Genomic DNA, 19754 nt, shown 5'->3' with positions numbered 1-19754 from the left:
TACTATGCGAGATATGCCAGAGGTGGTGTTGGGGGATTGTGGGGACAGCAATGACTGAAAAGGTTTTATATATTGTACAGTATGTTACAAAAAGCAAAATAATATAGATTAAAATAAAACTTCATTTCTGTGGATTTGAATTGTGCAATGTTTGAAACAGTGACCAATCATAGTACAAGCAAATGCAAAAAAAACCCAAAAAACACAACTTTGCAGAACATCTTATCAGAGACATGCAAACAGTATTTTTAATCAACTTGCCAGCCACTCATCACCTCCTCCCATACTATTCACTCTGGAAAACTGCTAAAATCAGTTCTTATCAAGACAAGGCAGACTGGATTATAGCGGCTTATTGAAGGTTGAGGAGGGGGGGGGGGGGGGGAAATGTGTCAGTAAGGGGTACAGACTGCTGAAAGTTTACCTTACCAGAGCGCTGGATTCACAGCTATGCTGCTCAGTACTGCTGTAAGATATCCTCCATGCTGCTGCTTCTCTGTGTGCTACATTTCAAGAGAGGCCTGGATGTCTTCCTGGAGCAGAACAATATTGTATCATACAATTATTAGGTTCTGTAGAAGGACCTAGATCTGGGGCTTTATTATGATGGAATATAGGCTGAACTGGATGGACAAATGTCTTTTTTTCGGCCTTACTAACTATTTTACTATAGAGACAAGACAGCAGGAATCCCTCATGCCTGTGTAAATTGTGCATGGGATCAGGTTTGGACTGGCCCACAGGAGAGCAGTAAAATCCGCCGGTGGGCCACCACCCTCTTATATGAGCAGTACTTGGCACAATATTCTGGAATTACTATGAACAGACAAAGGAAGCATCTTATTAATCTACCCAGTTCATTGTGATATAAAATTTGTGGTTGTGGAAAATGCCACATTTGCATGTAGCTAAAAAAGTGGGGCGTTGGAGTTGGTTACTGGTGGGCCTGTAACACCCCAGTCTGACACTATGGGAGACATAATTGCAGCTAGTCTCTTCTGGATAGCTCAGAAACTAGAGATATTTGAAAGATAGCGCCTGCAGCAGGGAAACCTGGTGAAATATTCAGGATACAAGCAATTTAATGGCCAGAAATCGTGTTATTCCTCATGTATATAAACCACACCTTATTTCGAGAAGTCACCTGAATTGACAGAAAGCTGCGATGACAAGCTCTTCATGGGGCTGCAGACTTGTGTGAGCGAGATACTAAAGACAGTCTCATAGATGAGCTGCCCCGAGGATGGCGCCGGTAGGAGATACTGTGGCGCCCAACATGCCAGCAGGATGGCCCCCTGTGCAGGCGTGCCCGAAGCCCTCAATGCAGGTAAACAGGAATGCTTTCAGTTTGCAAACACTTCTCTTTTGCTCGGTGATGTGAAAAATAAATAGGTTTTATCCCTCTGTAAAGTGTTTGTTATCTCTGGGCAGTTTCCCATCACTTCCTCCTCACTCAATAATGATAAGCGTTTTTTGCCTTGTATGTAAATGTCAATAACATGGGCTCGTGAGTGACGGGCGCATTAACGAATAACCGCCTCGGGCTGCTCTAACCAACCCATTACCACTTTATATAAGGCTTCTTTCACACTTGCGTCATTTTAGACGTCGTTTTGGGAAAAAAAAACGCATCCTGCAAATGTGCCCGCAGGATGCGCTTTTTTTTTCCATAGACTTGTATTGCCGACGGATCGCGACATATGGCCATACGTCGCGTCCGTCGTGCACTGGATTCGTCGTGTCTTGGCGGACCGTCGTCACGAAAAAACGTTCAAGGGAACGTTTTTTTCGTACGTCAGGTCCGCCATTTCCTACCGCGCATGTGCGGCCGGAACTCCGCAAACTCCTCCGCGGGACTTTAGAATGGGCAGCGGATGCGTTGAAAAACTGCATCCGCTGCCCACTTTGTGCCAAATTGTCACAACGTCCATCGGTATGTCGCGCCGATGCTTTGTGACGGCCCCGTACCGACGGAAGTGTGAAAGAAGCCTAAGACCCTGATTAATTTCACAGAAGCCATTATAGATAGTAACAATATGTTACGATCCACTTTATAATTTATTTCATATATACTAGGACAGTATATATTAATTTTAATCCATAGCGTGCACACATTACAGAAGTTACAGAAGCCAGTCTTCCTTTCATTACCTCAGAGTTGTAAGGATTGGTAATGTGCAGACTAAACCTAATACACACTCCTGCTCACAACAGACCTGGGACCCCAGTAATAGTGGTCATAGCACCCCCAGAATCTTTCGCCATCATGTGAAAATTTGATAAACGTTGATATCAAGGGAAAAAAAAAAATTGCAAGAGTATGTGCACATAAATTTTCTTTTTACCAGGTGGATTTCACTTCAAAAACCACCTAAACAAAAAGTTCCTGAAAAATGTTCTAAAGAATGCTTTTCAAAGAACTTGCCTTTCATATGTTCAGTCTTTTCAGCATATTAACAGCTTTAGGTTTCCAAAGACGCCAAGCGGCTAAAAAAAAAAAAAAGTGATCTGACCATTCTTCAGGAATATTCTGCTCTGAGATCGCTCTACACTTTACAATAGCAGTCAATGGAGAAGCTCAGAAGACCCCCAGGCTTCTTTTTGAGTGTTTCGACAGTATTTTGGGGGCTTATGTAGCAGCTAGAGATTTCTAAAATCTTGAAGGATATTTTAAAAATATAAAAAAAAAAAAAAAAAAACAACCCCCCACAAATAGAAAAAAAAAAAAACAAAAAAAAAAAAAAAACACAGTTTCCTGAACGGTCTTCATTTTAAAAACTCAGCGGGTTTATCTGCTTGAATAAAATGCTGTGTGCACATAACGTTACCGGTGGTTTTACACAAGGAGGAATTAAAATTCAATATATAATATATACACACACAGAGCAAGTGTGCAGCTTTTCTCATACCTTTACAGAATCCTTTTGGCATTTTCCCCTGAAAACACCATTTACTCTAATGACCCATTTAACCCATGAAACAACTGCTGATTGGCTACCTCCAAGTCGGTTGACGATCATTTGTTGGCATAGATCATAAATCATTCAATGCACACAGAATGATGGTAAAATATAATGGTTTTGGCAGCACATCCCACGGTTTTAAAAGTTTGTTTAAACATTTTGCGAATTCATTAGGCGATTGCAGTGGTTAGCATTGCAGCACCGGGGTCCTGGGTTCAAATCCCACCAACAATGCATCTCCAATCAGTTTGTATGTTCTCCCTGTGGGTTTCCTTCAGATACTTCAGTTTCTTCCCACACTTCTAAACCATACTGATGGGGAACTTAGATTCTGAGCTCCAATGGAGACCGTGGAGATGAGGTGTATAAAGTGCTGAGGAATTAATGGTGCCACGTAAATACAATAAATAATACATTTATTAGGTGTAAACATTCCGCCTATTTTTTCTCAATCATAATGAATTAGTAGCACAGACACAAGTGAATTTGTGCTCACAGATAATGCTGGACGGGGACAGTATGGCACTGGAGCCTCGGGAGTTCAGTGATGCAGGGGACACCTAGGGGGATGTATGAAGTTTGCACGGTTATGGAAGAACTTTAGCTTTGCACTCTTTTAGCCAGGGTACATATTTAGGGCTACTGTAGGTATCTGCATCTGTGGACTTGATTCCCCCTCTGTAACATTTAGTTAATTAAACTATACAAAGAAAAAGAAATAGTGGCCCTACGTAGGGGTCCTATTGAGATGGCCATATGCTTCCTGCCCATCATACCCTCGGCTGAACGTAATGAGTAGAAGTTAAAGCTGCAATGCTATAAAACAAATGTATTTATAATGAATCGTGAACTCCCAGAACGGCTGCAAACAGGGGCAGAGATTGTTGAAATTAGCAAAGACAAAGCTGCTAAATAAAACTTCAAGAAAGTTTTCCCATGCCAACGCCACCTACATCTGACATTTCCAATAATTAGCAAATTGGACCAAGTATATGGACCCCAAGGGGCATGACAAATTAGCCGGGATGTACACAAACTGCTAAGAGTGTCTTAGGCACAGCATGAAAATGCAAGCTAGGCATCTATCTATTGAGAATATGCCAAGTGTTAAATCACATGAAAGCAGAAAGTTTGAAAACATGCAAAGCAGCGCTGGAGACAATCCAGAAGCAGATTTTCCACTCAATGTCTTTTACAAAGTAAAGAACAAAATACCTACCAGAGCCCCGGCCTATCCAAATCAACATGACAAAGTACCAGTTCTGATGCCGGTAAGTGAAATGCATTTTGGCAATTTTCAATAAAAGGATCCAATTAATCTCTAACATTAAAAGGGAATCTGTCAGCAGGTTTTTGGTACATCATCTGACAGCAACAATGTTGAAAAAGAGATCCCGATTGCAGCAACGTATCACTTAGTTTACTAGGTGCAGAGGTTGTAACAGAGCTTTAGGCCAGTCTCACACGTCCAGATAATTCCGGTACCGGAAAAAAAAAAAAAAAAAAAAAAAAAAAAAAATCGGTACCGGAATTATCCGTGTCTGTGTGCTTACCGTGAACATCAGTGTGGCACACGTGCGGCAGCCGTGTGCCGCCCGGGTACCACACGGACCATGCAGGAGACTGTCACCTCACATACCGGAGCCACTGACGTGTGAAACCGGCCTTAGATGTAGCAGATCTCAAAAAGCTGACCACGGCCCTATGTAGCTTGTCTATAGACAGTAAGCTGCCTATCAGAGGAGATTACGTGGTCAGACCACTTGGCATGAGGGAGCTAGCCTTGACAGTGATAGTCTGGTGATATAACATTCATTGTATGGAAACACAGCACACAGCCTATTAAGGGACACATCCCTGAAATCATTGTCTCTGCATCATGCCGATCTCAGATTACAGCGCAAAAACCTGCTGACAGATTCCCTTTAAAGTCCTGGTCAGATGTGATCTAAAGGCAGGTAAGGGACAATAATTTTTACGTAAGAAAAGTCTACATTTAAAAAAAAAAATCCCCACTCTCATAATGGTCACTTAAAGCACAGTTTTTAGGATAATCACATGAATTATCAGTGAGACCAGGAAGGGGGATGCAAGAAATACAATACAAAAGGTCACTCGTTTTCATATGATAAAAATACGGCTCAATCCAACGTAGGAGTAAGCTTTACTGCAGGTTTTAAAAGTGTCAGGAAAAAATTAATCTGTCCCCAGATTTCACAATACAATTTCCATACATAAATGAAAATTATCTGTGACATAAGGCTGGTGTACGTGCAGTGAAAATCCATGCCAGAATGACTATAGTCATGTCTCAAAGTATAAATTCAAAACCTGCAAACTCCAGTGTCTCCTCCTCCCTGCAGGTTATTTATTATTATTATAGCCATTTATTCAATGGCGCTTTACATGCGAAAATGGGTATACATAAAAAAAAAAAAAAACAAGTGCAATGATCTTAAACAAAATGAGTCACCAACTGGTACAGGAGGAGAGAGGACCCTGCCCGTGAGGGATGGGTGAGGGTACAGTAGGTGAGGGTAGAGCTGGTCGTGCAGTGAAGGAAATGAGAGAGAGGAGAGGCCAGAGAATAGCGAGAGGATAGGTGGATTAGTCGGGCAGCAGAGCATGGGATAGATTGAAGGGGTATGAGAGTGTTAAGAGGGGAGGCCACAAAGCAGGAGGTTGCAGTAGTCGAGGCGGGAGATGATGAGGGCATGGACTAGGGTTTCTGCAGATTCTTGGTTGAGGAATGAGCGGATCCAGGAGATATTTTTGAGTTGGAGTCAGCAGGAAGTGGAAAGTGATTGAATGTGTGGCTTGAAGGAGAGATCGGAGTCACGAATTACCCCGAAGCAGCGAGCTTGCAGGACCGGGGAGTTTTATCCATGTTAAGTTTTAGAAATTTAGCAGAGAGAAGGGTTCTCAATATCTGGACCCTAATCCTGATTGACAGCTCCTCAGTGTCCCTCCTCCCTGCTGCTCATGACATCTCACACTGCACAGTACAAGCTGCAGCCGTTTGTCAGACTGGGTGGGGGCATAGTGAATCCATGTGGACTAATGAGATCTCTAATATTAAGGGGACTCGAAATATAATTTTCATTATTACACAGCCATTGTAACATGGATTGCAGAGCAAATACACCAGTCTCAACAAGTCTAAAATCTATTTCAGAAGTTATGCAGTTTAAATGGTGAAATCTGAAGTCAGAATTATTTTAATTATGCCAGAAAAATACTGTACTGTTTTTTTTGTAGAACATACAGGTATAATCTGATAGATGGCGCAGAGAATAGTTAGAAATGGCTGCAGCAATTTATGTCAAATCTATCATGATCAATTTTTAATAAGTGGAAATATTCTTTTTTTTTTTTCATACAAATACGCTACATACATGGTAGAAATTTCAGGAAAAAAGTTTAGAATGCAACAAACACATCTCGGTGTGTTGTAAATAGGACGGCTAATAGAGCATTTAATGAAAAATAGAATTATATCCCATGTTATCTGTGCCAGGATGTCCTGGAGTTGTAATAGGATTAGTAAATCCTTCCTTTTGGATGACATGTCCGATAGCTCGTGCTGTAACTCATGCAGTGACAGTATGGCGAATTACATTCCATATGTCACATTCTCAACAGCACAAGGGCTGAAATCAATATTGGGTCATTTCACGGCTGGAGATCTAAGAACTTAGTGTATTAAGCATATTGGGGAAGATGGCTTCTCAATCTTCCAACAGATCAGAAAAACATGAGAGGCAGACTCGAAATTGGCATCTCCTCCAACTTGCTTTACTACTACTTCTACTACACAGAGGGAAGACTGGTTGGCTGACATGGGCAGAGTAGTTTTGCATATCCGTCAATGCATAGTTCTGTCAGTTTTAAAGGGGTGCTCCATTTATATTGATGACCTGTCCTATGCAAGAGAATAAGAGCAGATGTGCAGTACTGAGCACACATTGACCGGAGCGGTGCAGCACCGCTCCATCCCTCTGTTGGGATTTAATAACAGCTGATTGATGGGGCTTCTGGGTGTTTGAGCCTCACCAACCTGATATTAAAGACCTATTCAATGGATAGCCCAGTGGTCAACACAGACAGCCTGGGTTTCTGTTCCTGTTCAAGCACACTATATGGGCCCTTTTCAGTCCAAAAGCTCATCATAACGCATAATTTCATCTGCTTTGGAGGTGTAAGTGCCCCTCTTACCTCCTGGCTTCCTGTGCGGTGGCACAAGTTGCACCAAAAGTATGTCTGTCCCTGGATAGGTCATCAATACCGCACCTCTTTAGAAGGTTACCTGTCAGTAGGGTGAATTTATCAAGCTCCAAAAATAGTGGGAGTGCTGTCACTCATCCCTGTAGAGAGGTGGGAGAATCAGAATCCCCCCCTTCTCCATCTCTGATTTGTCCACCATGCTATTGTAGGGGCGATACCAGTGAACTGCAGAGATGAGTGACTGGGCTAAGAGTATTCTGCATGTAACACGGCACTTCATCACACTTGGGAGACTGAAAACATGCTCGGATTACTTTATAGGGCAAATCCCATTGACAGATCCCCTTTAAAAAAAAATTTCAAAGTGTTGTCTTATCAGAAAAATTCCCATCAATAGGAGACCCCAAAACAGTTAAGTATTTGCAATGAAACCATTTCTGAGGTGGCACATACTCCCCCACATTGTACAGATAAGCTGTGATTATCCTAGTTCAACAACAGCTAAAATACAGCGGAAACATGGTATTACATCGCAGCCAATCAGATAGATGGAGATCAGTGAAATACATGGGCAGATTGATGTGGTATTCTATCTGGGACATTTATGGCATGTCCAAAGGATCTGCCACAATTGGTTATGTGTGGGCCCCATATCCATCTTGAGAACGTGGCCTCGCATGCACTCAGATTTTTTTCATATAGTCTTACCGTAATTCCAACTATCTCAGTTTTAAGCGTGCAAACCCATCTTTCTCCATGGTAACAGACAACAAAAACTGTAGTCTGATCCGAAGTGTTTTATTTACTTACCTACTTGCTGTCCCTATATAAATCTATCAGAGACTTTAGATGTGGGTTTTCAGGCCAAGGTCTTTTTACATGTTTTATGATGGTTTGTTTTGCGTATGGCATATTTTTTTTCTGCATCAAGTGATTCCGAACTCAAATTTGATGCGTTTTTTTTTTTCCTCAGCAGAAACGCCTGAAGAACCAGCCTTCATTATATTTCCAAGTGGAAAACCCACCATGTGCATTATAGGAGCATTTTTCCATTGAAACAAATAGGAAGCTCATTTCATTGAACGAGAATTTGAAGAAAATTTTCATGTGAATTTTAAAGCAGAATCTGCATGAAAAGCCAAGTCAACAAAACACTGAACACATCCTAAAAAAAATGATCCTAAATTTTGCCATTGTAAATGAGCGAGTCTCCTTGACTATATGTCCGGACGCCAGGAATCTTTCAGGGTGTTCTGCTTATCGGAAGGCTTCAGTGGAACTAGGGATATTTGCCAAATCATCTGGTCCCGGAAGCTGTCACTTTTTTTCTGGTAGCCTTCCACATGTTTCGCGAGAGTTGGCACGTAGGATTTACCTGTAGCTATTACTGCAAAAGACTCAGCAGCTTTATTGGGACAAAAGTACAGTTTCCTTTTCTGAAAGTATAATTGACATAATAGCCGCTTTCCCAGTTACCCCATTTGTTTCCCTTCCAACAAAATGTTCATCAGTTTTCCAGCCCTACTTAAAAAGAGAATATGCACAAGCAACTTGCTCCTGGGATGATAAATTATAGTGCAGTAATTGTGCTCTGCTCTCATACACTGAAAGACAACACCGTGGAGCCTTACAATTATTCTCCTCTAATTATATGCCCTGGCATCATACTCCGAACATAAAAATTCTGAAGCCGCTTTATCAAGACTTGGCAATGCGTACTACTAATTGCAGAATTTTATTTGGCTTAGGGAGCATGTCCTATGACGCATGCAAGCCACAAGACCGCGGGCCAAGTGTAAGGTATCCAATAAATACATGCTTGGAAATTGAAATTAATTCTCTCTCCGATCCTGACATAAAGTACTATATATTACATCACTCCAGCGGGACGTCTGACGTACGCCAACTGACTCTGCAGAATATACCGAAGATCTCATGAATGGAAGTTTAATGGCATATATTACTCCAAACATCAAAGGACAACTATTCTGGAAAGATACCGGGCCGGTTATTCGCAGAAACAATGTATAGTGATCATCTACACCAGTGGTCCCCAACCTTTATGACCTTGAGAGCCACATTCAGCTTGGAGAGAGGGTCGTGAGCCACATTCAGCACAGAGAGGGTCGCGAGCCACATCCAGCTCCCACCCCTTTCAAAAGTAGTGTCAACCAGAGACCCCATTACAGATATAATGATAACCAAAGCTTTTCCACAGAAATCACTCCAGAGCAGTACACTGAGATCCAGGGGTTCCCACAATACCCCCATTCAGTATTCTCCCAACACACTGTCACATCCAGCTTTGAGAACCTCCTCTAACAGGTAGTACAAACCTCCAGCATTTCATACCTAAAACATCTCTAAACCCTTAAGACCAGTAAATGTGCATCCATATCTGCAATTCTGTGCAGGGCTACTCACAAAATTCACCATTTTGAGATGCGGTCTTCATACCCGTTTGCTAGACTTGGACCTAATGCATCAAGCCTGCAGACAGTCGCGAGCCGCAATTCATGGGGCCGCGAGCCACAGGTTGGGGAGCCCTGATCTACACTAATTCAGGACATGATACACTGGCACTGAACCAAAATTCTTCTGTGACCGAACCAAATATTTAAGGTAGAAAAGCCAACTCTAGAAGGCGGCCAGACACTTCCAGAAGAATTGGCAAATCCCCTAGGGTTGCATAAGCCTCCAGTGACCTCCTGGAAAACAGCACTTCCAGAAGTTTTCCTGTGGCTACAGCCAAGACGGCTCATCTTCAAGCAGTGTTAACATCCAGATGCACTTTCATGGTTTGGGGAAACAAAGTCATGGAAAGGGCATAACCCCTATAAAAAGGGGCACAGTCATGCAAAATTTCATAACCAGGTATAATCACTTGAGGCAGATTTGCTGATTACGGTATATTTCTACGACTAAAAAAAATACACTTAATGCAAGGGAACGGGCTTGTTTCTACAATATGGACATAGATTTTTGAAAAGCCCCAAGGACTCAGAGTTGGAGGTTCCGCAATGTGCATGAGCTCTAGATTTCACGGTTTTCCCATTAACTATTTTGTTGCCTTCCGCTCACTTAGGATAAATCCAATAAGAAATAATATACCTTTCATAGCTCATGTTCTATTATGTAACCTCTCTGAGGTCCAGACTAGACAGCTACACTATTAGATTACATGGAACTCCAGATTTCTTACATGGAGGCTTCCATCAAAAGAGGAGCAATGCAGATGGGACCACGTCATTGTACTATGGAAGCCAATCGGGACCACACAGATGAATGAATGTGAATTTGGTTTCCCCCAAAACACATTACTGCCTTATAACATGTAATTCATTCCACATGGTCCTCATTCTGAACGTGCATCATTGGTTGGAGGTCACCACAAAATCCACCATAAAATTTATATTTCAGAGAGAAACTAAAACAGATTGAATTCACACAGGCTACTTTTGTCTTAGCACTGTTGTCTCTCAAACTCATTATTGAAGGTAAAAAAAAAATAATTTCCACTCCTTGAGTGGTTTAGTTGGCTTACAATTCTATAATGTTTTTGTTTGCCACCATATGTAAGGGTTTGTCTGAACTACTTAAAAGGAAACTCCAGAAATACCATTTACCTCCAAATATAGTGGTAATTCCCAGGCAAATCACATGGAAATCTTGTCTGGCAGCTTTACTAAGAGCAGAAATAATGAAGCCCCATAGCAGGGGTTCTAACTGATGCCCCCTCTAAAAAAAATATGTACAGGTGCATCTCAAAAAATTAGAATATCATCAAAAGGTTAATTTATATCAGTTCTTCAATACAAAAATACATTATATAGAGTCATTACAGACAGTGTGATCTATTTCAAGTGATTAGTTCTGTTAATGTTGATTATTATGGCTTACAGCCAATGGGAACCCAAAAGTCTTTATCTCAGTAAATTAGAATATTTTATAACACCAGCTTGAAAAATTATTTTAAAATCCAAAATTTTGGCCTACTGAAATGTATGTTAATTAAATGCACTCAATACTTAGTCGGGGCTCCTTTTGCATCAATGACTGCATCAATGCAGCGTGGCATGGAGGCGATCAGCCTGTGGCACTGCTGAGGTGTTATGGAAGCCCAGGTTGCTTTGATAGCAGCCTTCAGCTCCTCTGCATTGTTGGGTCTAGTGTGTCATCTTCCTCTTGATAATACCCCATAGATTCTCTGTGGGGTTAAGGTCAGGCGAGTTTGCTGGCCAATGAAGCACAGTGATACTGTTGTTTTTAAACCAGGTATTGGTACTTTTGGCAGTGTGGACAGGTGCCAAGTCCTGCTGGGGAATGGAATTTTCATCTCCAAAAAGCTTTTCGGCAGAGGGAAACATGAAGTGCTCTAAGATTTCTTGGTAGACGGCTGTGCTGACTTTGGTCTTGATAAAACACAGTGGACCTACACTAGCAGATGACATGGCTCCCCAAACCATCACTGATTGTGGAAACTTCACACTAGACCTTGAATTCAAGGTCCCAAATCTGGAGGAAGAGTGGAGAGGCCACAATCCAAGCTGCTTGAGGTCTAGTGTGAAGTTTCCACAATCAATGATGGTTTTGGGAGCCATGTCATCTGCTGGTGTAGGTCCAGTGGTAAAAATCATTTACGCAATTCAGTTGTTGATGAAACTTCTCAAATTTGGACGTATTTCAAAATCAAGAACCAAAAAAGTCCTCACAAAAACACATAGAAATATCCATGACAAACCCCACAAAGGTCAGAGTGCCCACAGCATAGCTCATAGATATCGAAATGTAAAAAATGTAAACATGTAAAATACGTTGTGCAAACATTTCACCAATGATAATACAATGCATGCTGGTGGGCAACAGTAAATATTATACAAATCATCCTGAAGATCTTGTAAGGGAACATGGGAAGGAATTTGGCATCCGCCAGTGGGACAATCTGTTTAGAATAAAGTCATGAAATACCTTCCCATGACTTTTAAAGAAAAAAAAAAATTAGCGTTACAAAGTATGAGCTCCATACTGCCCATACACTGCGGTATTGTTTCTGCTCTTACGTCTTAATATCCATATCATGGTGAATGTATAACATGATACAGCTAATGGGGAAAGCCTCATTACTTAATCACTATATACAGGGCCCCATTCTCTCCATTACAGCTGTTTCCTTCTGCACAAAGTACCAGGAGGTGGATTTTACTGAATGTTGTGACAGATGTGCGCCAGATTTGAGACACTCGATAAGGATCCGGCTGTAGTAGAATGAAACACTTCTGCAGGGTCCCCATGGGCCAGATATGGAAATGCCCCGGTAATATAAAGCAGCATAACGACCTTCCACAGCCCCGTGGATGTCTACAATGGAACAATGCAGTGTAAATGGCCCTGTAGCAGAACAGATACGGATTACATATTGAAATATATTAGATATCACTTTCAAATTTAAAAATAAACCTTTACCAACTTGATTTCTGTTGGACTTCAATGGCACGGATATAGACTACTCACATCTGTGCATAAAAGATGCCAAAACACTGCCATACGATGGATCTCACCAGTATCCAATGGACTTCACTTGGGTTAGTTGGGGATTCCGCCTGGCACTGTGGTGGTCACTTTGATGTGATAAGATTCATGCCCCTCTCTGTACTAGTCCCTCATTGCTCCAAGTAATCACTGGCGACAGCAACGACATCAAAGGTTTTATCACATCAGTAGCAACACACCATGTCCACACTGGAACCCATTACATAGAGAATCCGTAAGGTAAGTACTGCTACCTCAGCGTATACACAGGGACCTGTTTGTATATGAAGTGCCATATACATGTAATGAAGGACACCAGCATTATAATGTAGTCTACCAGATTTCCAACCTTAAGTCAGTCTTTTTACTGGACAAAATACCGCCGAATACTACAATATGTTTGGCCAAATGTGAAATGAAGCCTTCAATGTATATGTGAAGTGGGCTTAAGAGCAGACTCACACATCCAAGTAATGCCAAGTGCACGTGGTTGTCATCAATTCTATCATCCGGGAGAATTGGGAAGAATATGCAAATGATACTCTGATCTGAGTGTCGGCTTAGTGTGATCCGATTCTTTCACATGAGAGAATCGGAGAACACTGTGGAGAAGATGGAGAACAAAATGTCTCCATCTTCTCCATTGTGTCAGTGATCAGAAATCGGACTGCACTAGGATGTCATCCGAGTGCAGTCCAATGTTTCTCACGCACTCATTGACTTGCATGGCAGAGTGAGATCTGACTTGGACACGGAGAAATGTTTTACTTGGAAGGAGGCCGTGTAAACTGGATTAATCTTTTAGGCTTTGTCAACATCGATTCAATGGAGTCTACATTTTGTCTACTACAGCCTTAGGCCGGGGTCACACAAGCGTATAACACGGCTGAGTGCGAATCGATAAAACATCTCATAGCACTCGGCCCCGTGTTATACTATGGGGCACTGCACATCTGCGATTATTTTCTCCTGCCGATTCGGCGGCAAAGCTTCTTACACGCAACAATAGAAGTCTATGGCTGCGTGTGAGACACTTTCTCCATCTCCTCCGCACCTGTGCTGCGATTCTCTCACGCGGGAGGATCGGAGCAGGGGGCACTCACGCGCAGCACAGCAGGAGCCGCGTGTCACTGGCATATCGCATCCGATGCCATACACTAGTGTGACTCCAGCCTTAGGCTTTGTGGCCACTTTGCCCGCGACACAGAACAGGAAGCCAAACATCACAGCACAACGTAAGTGAAGATGGTCACATTGCAATCCACAAGGTACTGCGATAAACAAGTTGGAAAACGTCAGACCCAGATTGTTTTGCGACTTCTTTGTGGCGGTACCAGGGGGTTCCAGAGCACTATTCTGCAATGTGGCCGCAGCATACAGAGATCTTTGGCTGTACAACCTGTGTCGTGGCCAAAGTGACAGTGCAGCCGAAAGTCTACATGGAAATATACTATGGAGAGGGGATTTAACTAATGTTTTCCGCCACTTACTCTTCATTTCCTTCTCTATATATCAACTACGGTAATGGATTCTCGATTTCCTGACAGATGCTAGAACCCATCACAGCAATCGGTGTTACTGCAACAGCGACAGACAGGCATCAATGCTGATCTTCAGTATGTGTCCCACCAGGACAGATTCTCTATACAGCTACTCTATTCTACGGGTGGGTGCTACAGGGTTAAAGGGAACCTGCCATGCTGAAAATGGTATCATATCTGCAGGCAGGAGATGACCAGATTGAATAACATTTCTGGAGGAAAAGTTTCAGTAAAACTTTGTATTATATTCAATGGTGGAATCCCTGGTGTTTGCACACGAGTTCAGTTGGGGGTCCGACTCCGGGATGACTCCCTGTATGACTGTGCGTGCACTGGTAGCTGTCAATAACCGTGTAGGTCTGACAACTGGACTCGTAAGGATACAAAGCAATGAAACACAAGTTACCGTATATTGAATCATTCCCAACAAGCCATCATTGTGCGCTCGTTCTTCTCTACGCCATACTGTCTGCAGATCAGACGGTGCACAATGTGACCGCGTCCCTTTAAGCTCGGGGTCTAGCAGTGGACTTTGTTATATATCAGTCCCATGAACCTCACATTATGAAGAGTTGTTTCAGCCAATGACATCACGTCGTCCGTCCTCAAGAAGAACAGAGGCTGAAGATCAGCAATGAGCATAGCCTAGGTCTAGACTCTAGAGCTTTGTTTTTTAGCCATATTTCGCTTTTCCCACACAGCCCTTTTATGAGGTTACAACGCTCTTAGAAACACAATAAAATGACTCTATCACGAGAAAAGACTGAATAAATAAAACGACAATTCCTATATTAGCTGGAGCCCTGGGTGAGAAGATGTATAGAAAACCTGGACCGAGCTGGATCTAGTAGGGGTTTAGAGCTGCTCAATCCCTCCGCAGAACAAGTAGTAAAACGTCTGGAATACAGAGTAGTAAACACGGACCACTCATGGCCACCAGCCACTCACAGAGTCACAAATCCAAGCTCATGAGGCGTACATGGGGAAAAACAACCCAAGACGAACACTGGCGCACCAGAAATCACATGGAGAGACCATAATATCCTGATTAACAATCAGTTCTAGACTAATGAAGAACACAGTAATGGAAACCGCTGGCCACCAACTCTGGAGAGAAGTCCGAAAATCGGGGTCCGTGAGCCAAACTCCAAGTATGGCTGGAACAAAGACCCCGTGGCACACGGCATTCAGAGCCCGCGGGCACTCAGAGGTTCTTATAACTTGCCTGGCATAGTGCCAGACACAGACATAAAGGAGGAGGGTTTTATCCATTTTCCTTCAAGAAACCTTATTTTTGCTAACAGCTGTAAACTGAGACTCTGCTGAGAAATGTCCCAGAGAATAATCAGATTTACATCATACATAGGAAGATTTACACCACATAATACTGAATGGAATTCTATAATATTTATCATCGTTTCCAATATGTACATTAGGTATGAACATGGTTTCCCACATGATCCCACCTAACGAGGGATCTATCCATACCAGACTATAACATGATCCCACCTAACGAGGGATCTCTCCATACCAGACTATAACACGATCACACCTAACGAGGGATCTCTCCATGCCAGACTATAACACGATCCCACCTAACGAGGGATCTCTCCATACCAGACTATAACACGATCCCACCTAACGAGGGATCTATCCATACCAGACTATAACACGATCACACCTAACGAGGGATCTCTCCATGCCAGACTATAACACGATCACACCTAACGAGGGATCTCTCCATACCAGACTATAACACGATCACACCTAACGAGGGATCTCTCCATACCAGACTATAACACGATCACATCTAACGAGGGATCTCTCCATGCCAGACTATAACACGATCACACCTAACGAGGGATCTCTCCATGCCAGACTATAACACGATCCCACCTAACGAGGGATCTATCCATACCAGAATATAACATGATCACACCTAATGAGGGATCTATCCATTCCAGAATATAACATGATCACACCTAATGAGGGATCTATCCATATCAGACTATAACACGATCACACGTAACGAGGGATCTCTCCATACCAGACTATAACACGATCACACGTAATGAGGGATTTCTCCATACCAGACTATAACAGGATCACACGTAATGAGGGATCTCTCCATACCAGACTATAACATGATCACACCTAATGAGGGATTTCTCCATACCAGAATATAACATGATCACACCTAACGAGGGATCTCTCCATACCAGAATATAACATGATCACACCTAATGAGGGATTTCTCCATACCAGACTATAACAGGATCACACCTAATGAGGGATTTCTCCATACCAGAATATAACTATCACTTATTCTATTGCTTCATCACAGAAGCCCAAGAACAAAGAAGCAGTGACAGCCTCCCATGTCATGGACCTGTAGGAGCTTCTGACCATCCATTATGTGAACAGAAGGGAAGATGCAGCCAAGTCCCTGAGATAAACCTTCTTCAGCACTTACTGGCCCTGCACAAGCAGCACAGGAGCCACTGACAAAGGGGAGAGGAACCAGCACACTGAGCCATCAATGGCAGACCCTGAGCCTGCTGCTCACACATGGGGGCATTAGTCCCACACTGTCACAGACAAGGTGACAACTGCAGAGCCCAGCTGTTAACCCCTGCAGGCCCACGTGCAGCTCCATGCCCTGGCAGATTTATGGCCATGCACAGCTGATCAGATGAAGGCAAATCACTCAGACTCTACACTGACATCCAAGACAAAGCAAATGAGCCCCAGAAATGATCTCACCTTGGTGGGTGTCAGGCTGCAGCTCTGCACTAGATGAGACTAAGGTGAGAGGACTCTGCTGATGAGCAGGCACTGAGCACTGGAAACGTGAATGAAAGCCTCCTCCAGCCTGCAGGAACAGCTCAGCCCTTCCACTTCCTGGGGAGGGGGAGGGATCCACAAATGCCTCTTCTTTTTACTGTTTTATTGGGATTTTAACCTTGGCGGCTGAGAGGTCTAGCGCCACCTAGCGGGACGTCTGCACATCTCCACAACTTGCTAATACTTTTTGATGATCGATGTGACAGAAGTATTCTCAGAGTGACACCTTTATGGGCTAACCAGAAAATAATGTGTGTTTGCAAGCTTTCAGAGCACAGAGGCTCCTACTTCAGGCAGGATTACAAAAAAAAAATCTTGCAAGCCTATATTATCTTCTGGTTAGCCAATAACGGTGTCACTCCGAGAATACTTCTGTCATCACCGGGCAGAAAAGTATTCACATCGATTTTTCTGGCTATCACGGTACCACGATATAATTTGTTATTGTACATCCTAATACTTGATGAAGAAGTTACTAATCTTCCATCTTTTTTGTATGTTCCTCTCTATTCTGTTCTACAAATGATATTTTCTGGCGACTTTCCCTTTTTGCTCACTTTATGTTTCTAATGTAGACACACATTGTATTCGAGGTGCAGTAAGAGCTCGTGCGGACGAGCGTATAACTCGGAGAAAAGCTGTGGTATTGACAGCACGGGTCCCCTTGTCATTCTCCGGGGCAATGCAACTGTCCGATTTTTATCCTCGGACCAAGTGATTGGAAGAAGAAAAAAAAATAAAAAATAAAAAAATAAAAATAACATTGCACCATGCAGAATTTGCCCCGGATAATTGGATGGCACTCACCCATTCATGTCTATTGTTCCGTGGACCTCACTCAGATGACATCCAATTTTCATTTTGACACACTTGATGTGAAAATGGACAAACTTTTTTTTCTAAGTAATGCTATGTTCACATTAGCGTTGTGCGGCGCAACGTCTGGCGCAGCCGCGGCGATGCATGTGACATGCGCCCCTATATTTAACATGGGGGGGCGCATGGACATGCGTTGTCTTGCATTTTGTGATGCATGCGTCATTTTGGCGCAACTGTCAGGGCGCAGAGGACGCTGCATGATGCAGTTTTTTCTGCGCCAAAAATCATGCAAAAAATGAACGCATGCGTCACAAAACACTGCGTTGTGCATGCTTTTTGCATGTGTTGTGCGTTACGTCGCCAACGCTGCGCCGCACAACGCAAATGTGAACGTACAGTAAGGGAGGACACAAAAGAGAGTATACAGATAAGACAGCAGGGATCACAGCTGACTCTTTCTGTGAGATAAAGCATTTCCCTGCCTGTTTTTAAACCTGTTTTACCTCGAAGAAAGATTTGCGATCCCGCACTGTAATGTCAGTATTGTCTTTTGCTTCCTCCCCTGGCCAGGAGCTGTGATATGATCAGACCATGTTCCTATACGGTCAGACACAGCCATTACACAGTACACAGCAGGGACACATCATAATCACTTCCAATTGTGGAAATTATTATTATTCCAAGATCTTTTGATGAAAATGAACTTTGTTTGTGGGAAACCCCCTTTAAGGGTCCTGTTACAGATTTTTCAACGGGGTCCACAAGGGATGTTACACCACTGAGCAGCTGATCTTCCCCCCAGTCACCATGTCCTGGATGCTACTGGAACCTCTGCGCCCCTTTTAGTTACACACTGAGGAGAAAAACTCTGTAAAGTGTATCTGAGATCAACCTTTAGGCCGGGGTCACACTTGTGTGTGCAATGCGAGAAGCTCACACGAGTCTCTCACATGAATACCCGGCACTGCCGCCGGCACTCGGAACCAGCAGCATAGAAATACATGGAGCTGCACCAGGGGCTGACTGGCAAATTTTGGCCTGGGGGGCAAGCACACAGCAGTGGCCCATGAGTAGCGGCTCATCCTTAAAGGGGTTGTCGGATCTTATGCTACATGTCTACAGACACTATGTGTGAATCCTCATATCATGCGCTATGAAGATTCTCTGGTGCCGGCAACAGGTGGTCTTGTGACTGCAAGCATGCAATATATATATTCCCAGCCACATTTCGACTAGACTGTCTTGGGCCTTGTTCAATACAGTTGAATTAGGCCATGCAAGTCTAGTCGACATGTGACCGCATGTATGCAAATCACAAACTTACAGCCACACACCCGCCAAATGACCACAGCACTGCCAGCAATGTGAGAAGCACAAGTCTGCAGTCCAAAGAATGACAGAGTGAATGCACCAATGACACACACACACACACGCACAGCCCCACTGTATAATGACATACACATGCACAGCCCCACTGTATAATGACACACATGCACAGCCCCACTGTATAATGACACACACAGCCACACTGTATAATGACACACAGCCCCACTGTATAATGACACACACAGCCCCACTGTATAATGACACACACACAGTCCCACTGTATGACACACACACAGCCCCACTGTATGACACACACAGCCCCACTGTATAATGACACACACACAGCCCCACTGTATGACACACACAGCCCCACTGTATAATGACACACACAGCCCCACTGTATGACACACACACAGCCCCACTGTATGACACACACACAGCCCCACTGTATAATGACACACACAGCCCCACTGTATAATGACACACACACAGCCCCACTGTATAATGA

At 43.2% G+C, this 19754-nt stretch overlaps 1 protein-coding gene across 1 annotated transcript in view; it reads right to left on the bottom strand.

Annotated features, from left to right (window-relative positions):
• The window catches only part of FAM110B (family with sequence similarity 110 member B), a 170473-nt gene extending 153309 nt beyond the window's left edge, over positions 1-17164 (bottom strand). Inside the window, exon 1 of the mRNA XM_069731376.1 lies at positions 17021-17164. The gene's annotated coding sequence lies outside the window, so the exon portion shown is untranslated. The remainder of the gene's footprint in view (positions 1-17020) is intronic.
• Between the last annotated feature and the right edge of the window lie 2590 nt (positions 17165-19754).

The sequence above is a fragment of the Ranitomeya imitator genome, chromosome 6 (assembly GCF_032444005.1).
Source record: "Ranitomeya imitator isolate aRanImi1 chromosome 6, aRanImi1.pri, whole genome shotgun sequence".
NCBI lineage: Eukaryota > Metazoa > Chordata > Amphibia > Anura > Dendrobatidae > Ranitomeya > Ranitomeya imitator.
The sequence above is the reverse complement of the archived record's forward strand: the minus strand, read 5'-3'. Positions and strand labels throughout refer to the sequence as shown.